The sequence below is a fragment of the Rutidosis leptorrhynchoides genome, chromosome 3, assembly GCF_046630445.1.
Source record: "Rutidosis leptorrhynchoides isolate AG116_Rl617_1_P2 chromosome 3, CSIRO_AGI_Rlap_v1, whole genome shotgun sequence".
Classification (NCBI taxonomy): Eukaryota; Viridiplantae; Streptophyta; class Magnoliopsida; order Asterales; family Asteraceae; genus Rutidosis; species Rutidosis leptorrhynchoides.
Window position 1 is genome coordinate 115444416 of NC_092335.1, and position 15585 is coordinate 115460000.

The 15585-nt window shown below is 30.9% G+C and overlaps 1 long non-coding RNA gene across 1 annotated transcript; it reads left to right on the top strand.

The window, feature by feature from the left end:
• The first annotated feature begins 2127 nt into the window (after window positions 1-2127).
• LOC139896690 (uncharacterized) lies at window positions 2128-3208 on the top strand. The gene is made up of 3 exons (XR_011776321.1): window positions 2128-2253; window positions 2551-2665; window positions 2961-3208. It is a non-coding gene; the product is annotated as an uncharacterized lncRNA (long non-coding RNA).
• Window positions 3209-15585: the final 12377 nt, after the last annotated feature.

The following is a 15585-nucleotide window of genomic DNA, read 5'->3' on the forward strand; positions in this document are numbered from 1 at the left end:
ACTTTGTTACGTTTTCAAGTTATAATATATATATGTATCTATTTACATATAATGGTTCGCGAATCGTTGAGAACAACCGAAGGGTAATTGAATAGTTCAAAATTTTGAGATTCAACTTCATAGGCTTTGCTTATCGTGTCGAAGTCATTAATCATTTAAGATTAAGTTTAAATTTAGTCGAAATTTCCGGGTCATCACATCCGGTTATATGTATATATTGTATATACATATGTATGATCACCAAATAGAGAAAAATGAGGTTGAACGTTATTAACTTGTTGAGTTAATTATAATTATTTATTAATTAATAAATGTGAATTATTAATTATTAAATATTGATGACTAATTATTAATTAAGTGTTGATTGTTAATTAGCAATTTTAGTCCAAGTCAAATTATTATTTTAGAATGTCTAAAACAAATTACTTTGTGGTTAAGTTATAAAAGATATTTACTATATATATTCTTAAATAACTAAACCCTACATATAAATGACGACTCATTTTTTCTTTAAAATACGCCGCAAGTGAATACGGAAAAATCTATGAATCGTTTATATGTTTTTTCGAATTCTGTGAATGTAGCCATGAAGGTCAAACATATTATTCTTGTTTTGAGCCTTGCATGGCCACGTAAGGCAAGACACAAAAACAACTTTTGTTTCTTAGTTTACTTGTGACGTAAACACACAGTAGGTGTGTGTTTGGTGTTTGCATTATTTGGTGATTCAAGATCTAGCAGTCTCCGGTGTTTGTTTGACGTGCTGTGTGGATCTACCATAGAGATATTCATACACTTTGAATATATGTTTCAACTTATATGTGGACAATGATTTCTACCGTTCTTGCATCACTCGCTAAAGGTATATCTAAACTCTACTTTGTGAATTATTTACTTGACAATTATTAGTGGTGTAATTGGATCTTGTTGGGAACCGTTAATCGTGTGAAAGTTTATAATAAAATAAATGATGTTTATTTTAATATTAATAAAATATGTTTATTAATGAATGAAAATATATTTATTTTTATCGTTCCGCTGCGTTTATAAAGTTTAAAAGTACACACGATTTTCCATCAAAAAAAAAAAAACTTAAATAAATTGGGTCAAGTGGGTAAATGCCGCTCAAAGTGTACTAAAGTGTATAAAATTTGTGCCTTTGTTTTATATAGTCATAGCTTCAATAATATTTTGGATGCAAGTTTCAAACTTTTTATATCAGTAGACCAATTTTCTTTGTTTCCCATAGATGAGGTCAGTATAATGATGTTAATTGTACATGTATGGAATGGAATGAAATGTAGTAAAGAAAAAAAAATCTGACAAACTGCTTTGCCTACTTACAGATTAGAGCCGTTGCTTTGGAGACATATTTCAAATTTTCTTTATTCATTTGCGTCTTAATTGCATTAGGTACTTTGGGATCTATCAATTTTGATCATCCCGATGTTGGTAACACACACACTTACCAGCAGTTACCATGCCATCTTTCTATTCTACATGAATATGAAGGTATTTTTTTTTATTAATTTTCTATTTTCTGTTTGCCAGGTTATATGATATTATTCGTTTGTTTCATTTTTTGCATTTCTTGATGTAAGTTATTGTTGTTATTTGTGAGCATATATCAGTTATTTAAAAAGACTTATGTTTCAGTTCTTTAGTTTGATTGAGTGCTTTATATGCTAAATGTAACCACAAATTTTGTCATTCAGGCTTTAAAAAGGTGTCATTTTCAAATTTAGGTAAACGATTAGAGACTCTGCTTTCCCAATACATTATAAGAGCAGGTTTGCCAATTTACATGTCATCCTGAAGCAGATTTGAAGTTTTTGTGGACCTCGAAGTTGAAGTCGTTGTAGACCTGATCAAGTGTAGTATATCCGTAACAATCGAAATCCTCTACAACAAATACAACAACAGGAGGAATGCATCCCAAGAGTACAAATATTTACGCCTTTCAGTTGTCTAAATGTTGTGTATAATTGGTGTCAAATTGGGTAGTGGTAGATTTCAACATCTCCGCTTCACACACAAATGCTTACAAATATCCGCCGCGAAGCGCGGACCTCTAGACTAGTTAGTACTTATTTATGGAAATGGGAATGAAAATAAACAAAGACAATTAGAGTAAAAGGAATCTAACTCAAATTACATTTCACAGACTGAACCAGACTTTGATTTGGACATAAAGGAGGACGTGGAAGAAGAATGTTCAAAGTATGGAAGAGTGAATCATATCTATGTTGACAAGTATGTCTATTGTTAATTTTATTTTTTATTTATCACATCTATATTTTCTTAGTTTTGTGTAATGCTGTCCATGTTTGTTACTTGACAACGTATATACGTTCAGGCTGTATGTCTATGACTAAGGACTGTAAACATGTTTGTTCGAATTTTCTTATTTTGTTGAACCATGTTTTTTTATTTATTATCTACTGATTAAACCTTTTTTAGCCTCTTATGGTTGTCGAGGACAGCATTATAGTATTCTCTATTATATGTTTTTCTTCCTTACAACGATATAATTAACCATTTGACTGACAGGCACACTGCTGGTTATGTTTATCTGAGATTTGAAAGTGTGGAGGCAGCCTCACGAGCTCAACAGGCGATGCATAAGAGATGGTTTGCGCGCAAGATGATTTCCGCTATTTTCTTGGTAAGTCATTTATCTTAAAAAATTCTGCAAGTTTCATCTATCAAGTATTAAAATATAATTTTCTCTAAGTTGCGTAACGTCAATTGATCAACACTCATTTAAAAAGACATACTCTTTTAGCAACATTCAGTCAACTATGCAGATGTTATTCCAAATTATACACTAATTTTTTAATCCAAGTGATTTAAGGCATTGGTTATACAGGATGATACTTTATTATTTCTTCCTAACTTTTTTTCCTTATATGCTTATTGCAATTTTGACTATTATAATCTGACAACTTTATGAAATTCAGCAACCGTACGAATACGATGCCAAATTCAGAGGTGCAGCTTTATCATTTTGACACCTCTCCACCGCAACTGTCAAGTTTGTGGAAGTAATGTTATCGTCAAGGGTCTCCAAAAGGCAAAAAATAATTTGTTGGTATTAGTACTATTATATGTAGGCAGGAAAGATTTATTGTTGATTACTTGTTTTTAACTAATGTATCGGTTTATAACAGTGCTATAACCCTTTTTATATCTATCTTAATTCCTAATATATCTTTGTCCCTCATTTTATACAAGTATCTTCTAACACTTCTCACATTACAGAGATTGCTATTCAATTTACTTATGAGGTCTGACCGTTGAGCTTTCTTAAATGTATACATTACTATTCCTCAATTTTTTTTTTTTTGAATAATTTGGATCATAATAAAGATGTGGTTACAACTTGCAACTAACTGCTAAAAGCCAAAATAATTTGAAATATCTATCTTGGTCACTTAACTGTCTTGTTTACTTGTTTGCAAGTCTTTTAACTTCCTTCGATGTTCCAATCATACGAAAAGATTGGGATGTTAATTTGCACGTGCTTGATCATGTCCACACCGTTTAATATCAACTAAGCAACCAATGAACTAAAGATACAGATAATTCAAGGAATATTCATCCATTTCTAATTACTACGGTCCTATATGTTACAGTTATAAAAATTAGATGTTAGGAAATTGCTCAATAGGTTGTTGTGAGTAGATCGTGTATCATGTACATGTGGTGATCCTGCTTAATTGCTTATTATGGGTTCTGGTTAGGAACACATGAAATATAATCTGGACATATATATTACTTGCACATATTATCAAGTGTAACACTATTCTGTTACTTTCCAGATTTGAGTTTTATCAATTGTTATGTGGCCAATTTCAGATGCTAACGTTGCCATAACCAAATTTACAAAGTGTTACGCCTGAATCTTTTTTTCAAAGGTCTCATTTTCTACATCTTGTCAACTTTTGTAGAATACGAAATGCCCCAAACTGAGAGATGTGAACTATGCCGATATGATAAGTAAAACTTTGCATAAGAATATGGAATGCTCAAATTTGAACCATAGAACCAACAACAATGTTCAGAACTTCAACAGTTTCATACACATTCAGTAACTAACTTTTATCCATTAATAATAATGAATAATGAAAGATGGAAAAGGTTTTATGATTCCCTACTATCCAAGACCCGAGCGGAAAGTTGAAACCCTGCAGTACAAACTCGGCAGAAAATATAGAAACATGTAACCTCGTTTTACTTTGCATCTCACTTTGAGAAGTAGGATACTGAAGGTAAACTCGTATGACTGGTAAGAGAGAAAAATACTCATAACAAACTAATGATATTAATAAATAAATAAATAAATAAATAAAATAATGTTAATATTTTTATTCCCTTAGTGAAAGAAATGTTACAAAACTTATGATGTTGGTAGTGTAAAACGATACTTTAGTAGCATTTCGGAGGACTCGTATGGATCATATCGCCTATGTTGGTTTCTTTGACGGGTTAGCAAGGCGTGGTGTGATTCCTCCTTCCTCGGGTATCTCATCGGAGACGGGTAGACGAATGTGTTGAGATATTCTTTTAAATCTCGCGGGGGTAAGAAAGTCATTTATAACAAAGAGGATGGTATGGTTTCTAATCCGGTTTTCAAGAATCTGAAAGAAAAATCCGTGGTTGGTTAGTTAAGTCCTTGGTCGTTTGGTTTTTTTAGTTTGTTTTTTTGTATGTTGTGTTTTAGCGGAGGTTTTGTGTGTTTGTTGGTTTTCTGTTGCGAAGCGGGATTGGGTTTAGTTAGCTTTTTTTCCCAAACACAACCATTTGTTTAAGAATTTCGAACATAGATATTTTCTTTTATACATATTTATAAACCATATCAAATAACTCACTATTTGTAAACTACTAGTAGACAATGCCCGTGCGTTGCACAGGTTGTCCTCAAATTTCAAGATTTTGATAATAATTTTTTGAATGATTCCATCATCGAGTTGATTAAGATCTTTGATGAGTACGCCATTGCAAATTCATGTAAAATCAATTAACAAACGTAAATAATCACATAAAATCTTGTGTAAACCATGATGTTGTCCTATACAAACTCATAGCTTTCGATAATAAAATGTATTAAGGTTATATATTTAATCAAACAACTTAAAACCGATATGTCACAAAATAAACAATAAATACCAAAGTAAACAAAAAAAATCGTTTCTTCTATTAGGAAAATAGTTACCATCACATTGGTAAAATGTATGACTAATGTATTAAAATTCAAATGAACAAAAAATTATTAGCACAATAAACACAATTAAATTTATCAAAGTTTACATACATTTAACTATAATGAACATACAATTTTTATAACGTTTTTGATAATATCAATTGTTTTGAATTATTTTACTTAGTTTAATATATAACAATTGTCGTGTACATATTCATTTGCGCATTACAATTTAGATTCAGGTGTTATTTATAGGTACACTTTATTATTGGACATATAATATACATATAATACAATATATAATCATATAAAAATAAAAATCAACCACGAACAATTTTAACAATGTGTATAAAAAAGTTTTATCCCTCAAGGATAAGCAAAATCAAATGTTATCCATGCAATATTAAGAAAAGACCCCATATTTTTTAATGTGCCACTTTAACATTCTTTTTCTTAATACTGACAATAATTAAAAACACAATTATAATGCAAGAATAAAGGAATAAATATGGAAAAAAACTCTTATATGCGCATAGACTCTATGTTATAAAGAATCAAGAACTCAAAATACATTTCTCATTAGGTATTTAGATGAAAAATTCAACGTCGATAGAGATAAATGTATCGTTTGTATAAGTAGATCATCAGCATTATCATCTAAATCAAAAAATATAGTAAGCTTTAAAAATTAGTGTCTTGAAATCAAAAATAATACTGTAATGTTTAAAGATTAAACATTATTATTATGTACTAAATTATGAATCATCAAGATTTTACTATAAGCAAACTGTATTTACTACTACTCAACTCACTATCTTAAAACTCAACTTTAAATTATTTTTATAACTTATAGTTACTATCTTGAAATAAATAAATGAATTTATTTATATTTACAAAATAAATGAATGTAAATAAATAAATGTAATTTCTTGCTTTCATCAATTAGAAAAATAAAGGAATATAGAGAATTACTCTTAACCATTATGTTAAGTGAATATATTTTACTTCGTACATTATTATTATTATTATTATTATTATTATTATTATTATTATTATTATTATTATTATTATTATTATTATTATTATTATTATTATTATCATTATTATTATTATTATTATTATTATTATTATTAATATAAATTATGTATACATAATGAGTAGTGCATAATTATTACATTTTCATTTTTTTACTACTTTACTACAACATCACTTATCATTTCGTATATGATAATTAATCACAATTACAATTACAATAAGGAGTGAATATTAAGTAATATATATATATATATATATATATATGTAACACCGTACTTTTTTTTTATATAACACAGTGGTAGTCTTATTTACAAAACGTGCCCTTACGTACAAGCATAAACATAATTATTACACTTCATACATAAATACATTGTTATCAAAAACCGGTGTTACGTTAATATTCGATTTCATATAGACAACGTCAGAGTTCTAGACTTGTCGAACACAACTCAACACGCCCATCTTCTCCCATGTCCATAAAGCAAAAGACCTACAATCTGCAAGGGGAAGGTGGAGGGGTTAGCACGAAGCTAAGTGAATGGACTAATCTAACAGCTAAAACACATAGGTACAATCACTAGAACATGCAGTAACAAATTAATCAGACAGTTAATCACATAACTACTAGAACATGCAGAAACATAGCAATCTACCATTAACATACAACATAAAAGCAATACAAATACAATATCCAACAATCAATTAAATCCAAAGACCACTAAGGCATAAACACATCTTCAACAATGGTCAATCCAAAGCAACCGTTATAACTGCAAGCAATGGTCAATCAGAAGCAACCATCTGGGTAATCCGAAGCAACCCATTGAGAGACTCGGCGGCCTGGCCGGGCCAACGATCCCAGTTGATCAGTCTAGAGTCTACCGAAAACTCATAACTCTGTATCACTAGTATAAGTCTTCCACACGCGACCGACGCGTGATTCCGACTTATATTAATCATACAACCTCAATGAGCCCAACCTGATCAGAAGCAAGGTTGATCTCTCCCGACCTGATCAGAAGCAAGGTCGGTCCAATAAACGCGCGAGGTCATAGTCCACATCACACAACAACAAAGGTTCTAAGCATAGCAACTAGATCAATGGTCTAGGTCATGTCACTATATGCCTTAACGCCTAGATTAACCCACTCACCGAAAACCAGCACAAGAAGTACTCAGAGGTCTTATATTTCTGAGTCTTCACTTCTCCTGATCACTTGAAAATATCAGAAACAAAGTCAGTATAGTGTTCTAATCAATAATATAATTTATAAATACTATAAACTAGGTTATATTATCATATATTCATCATATTATAAGTCTACAACATAAACTCAGTCAATAACGACACCAAACGAGTACAGAACACGACATACACAATAAAATCCCTTTTTCTGATCAAAATAAAGTTTTATTTAGTTTCTTAAAACCTTATCATTGGATAGTAAATTTCAATATGAGTCCAATGATAGTTTATTCATTAAAAACGGAGTTACGGTTAGAAAGTTACAGCCTTTTCAAGTTTACCAAAAACTGACTAGTGCTCACTCGCGCGGACGAGGCCTTACTCGTGCGAGTGAGTCCTCAACCGCGTGGTTGAGCCTCAAATGCATAGTCACACATACGAGTGACCTGTCAGAAGTGTGGGAGCTGTTAGAACATTCCAGCTCGCTGATTTTTGCCATTTTGGCCCAAAAACTCGATTTTTGCAAGATCTAACACCAAAACCACTCTCAAAACATCATATAAACTATATAAAACATATTTCTAACAACAATAGAACATATAAAACACTTTAGATCAAGAATCAAGCATCAAAACCTAACTTTTACTCAAGAACACAAAAACCCAATTTGAGCAAGAATCACTACATGAATCTAAGAGATGCTTACCTTAAAATGATCACAAAATCACAGAGAACAAGAAGATGTGAATAATTTAAGCTCTAGATCAAAGATTAGATTTTAGGGTTTTGATTAGATGAAGATGAAGGTACGGGTGTGTGTTTGGGAATAATCTAGAAAGTGAGAGAAATGGCCAGCTCTAGACACTTAATTGTGGATAATTTCCACACTGTGCAACACACGGGTATTTATCAGTTATCTGATATCTTTCGTACATTATTTGGCAGTCCAAACGAAGTCTAAATTAAATAAACAAACCTGTTCTGTGAACCTTGTCACGAACTGGTCTCAACCAAATAGTCAAATGACTATAAACATTCATCTAATGACCCGTTCATATACAATATAAACGATTCACAATAGTTGATTACATCGCGAGGTACTTGACCTCTATATGATACATTTTACAAACATTGCATTCATTTTTAAAAAGACAATCTTTCATTACATCGAAAGTTGATGGCATGCATACCATTTCATAATATATCCAACTATAATTGACTTAATAATAATCTTGATGAACTCTACGACTCGAATGCAACGTCTTTTGAAATATGTCATGAATGACTCCAAGTAATATCTTTAAAATGAGCAATTGCACAGCGGAAGATTTCTTTCATACCTGAGAATAAACATGCTTTCAAGTGTCAATCAAAAGGTGGGTGAGTTCATAGGTTTATCATAAAATAATAAAATTCATCATTTTGATAGACCACAAGATTTAAATGCTGCATGGTACAAATGGGCTCGAATCCTATACCCACCTGTAATGTACATGCGATATCTTTTAAATACAGTACACCTTTCTCGTGTACGAAATCATCTTTCATAAATGTTAGTAACCGTACACATATCTCGTGCACAAAAAAATAACATACACATAACCTGTGTATAAAATCATTCTCTCGATACATAACATTCACTTTTTATTGCTTTCATAATTTGGCTTGGTAACCGACCTTAACATATAATGCGCATAATAATATCCCCAAAACAGAACATCTCGTCTGTATAATAATAATCATATAAACTTCGAAGTACTAAACACCACGCCCACTAGCCCTTCCGTCTAGTGAACATTCTGGGTAGGGGTGTTAAACCCGGTAGCTACCTTTAGAATTCGCGTCAATTAGGCATGCACTAATTCTCAAAATTAGTGATGTTCCCTAATTCTTAGGTTACCAAGCAATAATAATCAGGGAAAAAATATTCATATCAATTGTGGCAATTATCACGTCCACATAATTCAATGGTGACAATTATCATGTCCACATAATTCATTCGAGGAATGTTTTGCTTGTGTCTATCTCATCAAACATTTATAAAAGCATTTCATGTATTCACAGTTCAAAATGTATTTCAAAAGCATTTAATAAAGCAGTTGTAAAAGTAGCGCATGTATTCTCAGTCCCAAAAATATAAAGAGTAAAAGAGAATCAAATGAACTCACGCATATAAATATTGTAAAATAGTTATTAAAACATTGCATGTATTCTCAGCCCAAAAATGTAATGAGTAAAAGGGAGCAAATGAACTCACCTAATGTATTTTGTAGTAAAAATACATATGGCGACATTTAACAAAGGTAGGGTTGACCTCGGATTCACGAACCTATATCAATTGTATATTTATTAATACATATAATGTAAATCACAAAATTTCATTATTAATATGTATTATTTATATATTTATAGTTATATAAAATTTATACTAAATTTCATTTTAAAATGTATGCTTATATTATATCTTAATTTATATTTTATATATCGATTTTGTGTATATATATTTATAATGATTAATATTTTACGACTAGTGATATTAATATATCTATGTACATATATATGTGATTAGTATTGTATTTATGAAATATCATTAGTTTGTTATGTGAATTATTAATACAATCCGAGTATAAGTAATAAATATATATAATGTACAAAAGATTTATTTGTTAAAATGATAATTTAGATAATAATGATTTACTACTAATAATAATAACTTTATTAGTAATGATAATACTAATAGTAAAAATGAAAAATGATAATTTTTAATGTTACTAATAATATTATTTATGAAAATAATAATAACTTGTATTTTTGTTATGATAATAATAAATATAATAACAATCATAACCATAATAATAATAATAATACTTAAAAGGATCAAATTAATATTAATAATGATAATTTTAGTAATACTTCTTATGGTAACAATATTAATAATAATAATAACAATAATAACATTGATAATAATAATTTATGATAATAATAATAATAATAATAATAATAATAATAATAATAATAATAATAATAATAATAATAAAAATATAAGAGTGTATACCCTTGGAGAGTTTTCTAAAAAAAATGTTCCATTGGAGACTCGAACCCGTGACCTCTCGAACACACACAAAGCACTTAACCACTCGTCCATTCTGTTTTTCCTTATATTCCTCACAACTCAATTATATTTAAATCATTTCTCCTTTCTGTTTATTCCTTTTCTTCTTCATTTTCATATATCCACCGATCAAATATCCATAATAATCAAACAATCATCTATTCTTTAGTTGAATTAGAAAACGTTTTGTAATTGTGAAGTAAGTTATCAGACTTATCAAAACAAAAGCAAAAGAAAAAAAATAAAAAAAAATGCTGCTGTTCGGTTCGTAAAAAAAAAAATAAACTCATATAATGATTATGAATTCTAGATCGTATTAGACTAAACTTATAACATGAAATAGATTTAAAATCATTCCTAAAAACTATATGAACTCTCAATTTGACTTAAATCATAACAGAAAAGTTGAATTTGACTGAAGAACATTGTTTGACTTTTTCAATTTAAAACTTTGACTTGCAAATTAGGATTTGATAAGAGGAATTGGATTCTGAAATTTTACAAGTAGATTGAAAAGACAGTTCCTAACAACTCTGCAATATTACATTTTGTAATTTCATTCAAAATCATAGTTTTGGAAAAATGGATTTAAAACAGAGATATCGATGCAGGTAAATAAATAAATAAATAGATAAATCTGTTTACTCTTTGATTTCAGGAAGCAGAGTTGTTGTGTGATTCATAAAGGTGTTGGGAGGTTGAACGAATTACTTAACACTAAAACTAATTGATTTATGTACAAGTTGTGGCGTCGACAGGGTTTTTCACTCAGACAAGGAGAAGAAAACAAAAAGATTAAAAGGCAGATTGTGATTTGTAACGGAATCATACAAATTAGGATACATATATCTATCAGATTTGACAGAAAGCAAGATTTAACACAGTTCTATATGCAATAGATTGGATTCTATATATGTGATTTATTTACAATAAATATTAATAATTAGTAATTATAAATATTAATAATATTGTTAATATCACTAGAAATAATAAAAATGTTGATACTTATAATAATATTAGAAGTAATAATAATAATATTACTAATCAAAATAATACTAATAACAATATTAAAAATAATAATGATAATAATATCAATAATACTAATATTAATAATAACAAATAATAATAATCATAATAAAAATTATAAAAATGATAATGATCATATTATTAATAAAAATAATAATTTTTAATGATAATACATATTAATTAATACTAGTGTTAACAAATTACGTGTTTTATTGTTCATATTTATATAGTATATATTATAATAATATTAATAATACAATTGATGATATTAATTTTTAATATTAATAATAATAATGAGAGTTATAATAATAATATTGATATATCACTATATCTAAACTTGTAATTATATTTAATGTATTAATCTTACTTATGTCATTTTTAATATAGGTATATATATATAATATATCCTGAATATTTAATATATGTACATTTTATATATATTATAATATACATGCAATATTAATTATGTATGGATTTATAATTCTCTCTCTCTCTCTCTCTCTATATATATATATATATATATATATATATATATATATATATATATATATATATATATATATATATATATATATATATATATATATATATATATATATATATATATATATATATATATATATATATATATATATATATATATATATATACATATACATATATAGATATTCTTTTAATAGTAAGTTTTAGTTATTTTAATTTATCTCTCATAACATCTAAAACACATATCAGTTCTCTACTATATTTATTTTACAAAAATATAATTATTTATATGCATAGTTAATTACATGTACATTTCTATTTACATTTATAGGTCCGTGAATCGTCGGAAACAGTTAAAGGTCAATTGAATATATGAACATAGTTCCAAAATTTTTAAAACTCAACATTACAAACTTTGCTTATCGTGTCGAAATCATATAAAGATTTAGTTTAAATTTGGTCGGAAATTTCCGGGTCGTCACAATTCAACTAATAAAATAACAATATAAACGCACACAAGGGCAAAATGGTCATTTCATTTAGGCCCAATTATCGGGTGTTACAAATCTACCCTCCTTAAAGAGATTCCGTCCTCGGAATCTGGTCAAAGTTGAAGGTCACGACAAAAATACTATTAACTACCAGTCACACAACACATAACAACATCTAATCAAGTAGTCACCTAACCTAATTCTCGTCTTATCTTATTGAAACTTTTGCATGATCTACCAAAATGTGCTTACGTTGGCCAGACGTAATACATTATCATAGATCACGTCTCCATTTCAGTTAAGAAAATCCGAGAAACCTAAATCCATCTCTATCACTACAACTAACACTACCTCAAATCACCTATCACTAAACAGATTACATCATCTACATAACATACTAAACACGCATTCCTGAAATTAAAAGCAACAACAAAGTTAGTCTGAACATACCAGTGTTTAAGTCTTCTGACACAACATCAGTATCTGCTACCATCTGATAAGCTCTAGCTATAGCCGTGGGAGGACCTTTTCTCTTCTGTCCTACTGATGCAGCAGATCCATCAACAGATGCCGACTGCACCCCGAACCCTGCCCCAGAACTCCCTCTACCCGCTGCCGGACACTGCGCTGACCTATGACCTTCCTTATGACAATTCCAGCATACATTGCTTCTGAAAGAACATTGTTGAACATCATGTCCCACTATACCACACCTTAGACACCTTTTCGTACCTGGAGAACACTGTCCACTGTGGTAAGATCTGCACGAGTTACACCACTCTTTCTGTACGGAACCTGACCCACTCGTACTCGAAACTTCCCTCGTACTGGACCCGGTTGACTTTCTTGATTTCGGACTGGACTGATAACTGGATTGACCTTCCGACCTCTTCCCATAAGAACCACTCCCCACTCTCGTATTCCTTGCAGCTTTAACATCACCCTCTATCGTTTTAGCCATCTCAAAAGCTTGCGATAAAGAAGAAGCAAATCTAACCATTGACCGATACTCCGGCTTAATAACTCTAATAAAATGCTGAATTTTATCTTTCTCATGCGGTACCCACTGTTGACAAAACCTTAACTTAGAGGTAAAGTCTAAAATAACATCATCAATCATCATATCATTAGTCATTCTCATCCCCAAAAACTCAGTTTTCAATTTCTCCAGATCATATTCTGAACAATACTGCTCACGAACCTTGGCATGAAACTACTCCCATGACACTTGACTTAGTTGTTCCTTTAATAAATGACCTGTGATAGAGTCCCACCACTCCATAGCTCGCCCCTTGAACAATCGACTGGCATATAACACTTTCAACTCTGGCTCGCACTGACAAGCATCTAATGCTCTTTCCACTTCCCTGAGCTAATTTAGAGTCTCAGTCGGGTCAGTTTTACCAGTATACTCTGAAGGTTGACAATTAAGAAAGTCCTTATACGAGCACTTCTTCTTTTCAAACATCGGTGGTTGGAAGAATGGTGTCTGAAATGGGTACATCACTTGATTCGGAAGTAGTGGATTGAACTGAGATGGTATCTAGTACTGAGGTGGCACATACTGTTGTTGAGAAATGTTTCCAAACTGTGGGTAAGCACTTGGAGGAAAGTTTTGATTTATTGATGTGGTGTTAGAATGCGAAATCACTTGTTGTTCAAGCTCTTTGATCCTATCTTGAGCATCTTTCAACTGACTCTGAAGCTCTAACACTTCTTCTGATACTTCTTCTTCTGATACATGACCGTCTTCATCAGGAGCTCTAAAGGTTCCGGAGGCATTGGGGCAGCGTCTTGATTACCTGACATATCTGCCCTACCACAACATCTCAATCAAACGCTTAGTAGATAACCGTTAGTGCCTATCAACTAACACATAAAAGCTCCTATATTCACTTAACCCGTCCCCTTTGTGTTATGTTCGACAAGATCCTCTCAAGGTTTGGGAACATGACATTCAAGTACAATGTCGATGCGGCCAAACCTATGCTCTGATACCAAATTGTAACACCGTACTTTTTTTTATAACACAGTGGTAGTCTTATTTACAAAACATGCCCTTACGTACAAACATAAACATAATTATTACACTTCATACATAAATACATTGTTATCAAAAACCGGTGTTACGTTAATATTCGATTTCATATAGACAACATCAGAGTTCTAGACTTGTCGAACACAACTCAACACGCCCGTCTTCTCCTATGTCCATAAAAGCAAAAGACCTACAATATGCAAGGGGAAGGTGGAGGGCTTAGCACGAAGCTAAGTGAATGGACTAATCTAACAGCTAAAACACATAGGTACAATCACTAGAACATGCAGCAACAAATTAATCAGACAGTTAATCACATAACTACTAGAACATGCAGAAACATAGCAATCTACCATTAACATACAACATAAAAGCAATACAAATACAATATCCAATAATCAATTAAATCCAAAGACCACTAGGCATAAACACATCTTCAGCAACGGTCAATCCAAAGCAACCGTGATAACTGCAAGCAATGGTCAATCAGAAGCAACTATCTGGGTAATCCGAAGCAACCCATTGAGAGACTCGGCGGCCTGGCCAGGCCAACGACCCCAGTTGATCAGTCTAGAGTCTACCGAAAACTCATAACTCTGTATCACTAGTAAAAGTCTTCCACACGCGATGGACGCGTGATTCCGACTTATATTAATCATACAACATCAATGAGCCCAACCTGATCAGAAGCAAGGTTGATCTCTCCCGACCTGATCAGAAGCAAGGTCGGTCCAATAAACGCGCGAGGTCATAGTCCACATCACACAACAACAAAGGTTCTAAGCATAGCAACTAGGTCAACGGTCTAGGTCATGTCACTATATGCCTTAACGGCTAGATTAACCCGCTCACCAAAAACCAGCACAAGAAGTACTCAGAGGTCTTATATTTCTGAGTCTTCACTTCTCCTGATCACCTGAAAACATCAGAAACAAAGTCAGTATAGTGTTCTAATCAATAATATAATTGATAAATACTATAAACTAGGTCATATTATCATATATTCATCAT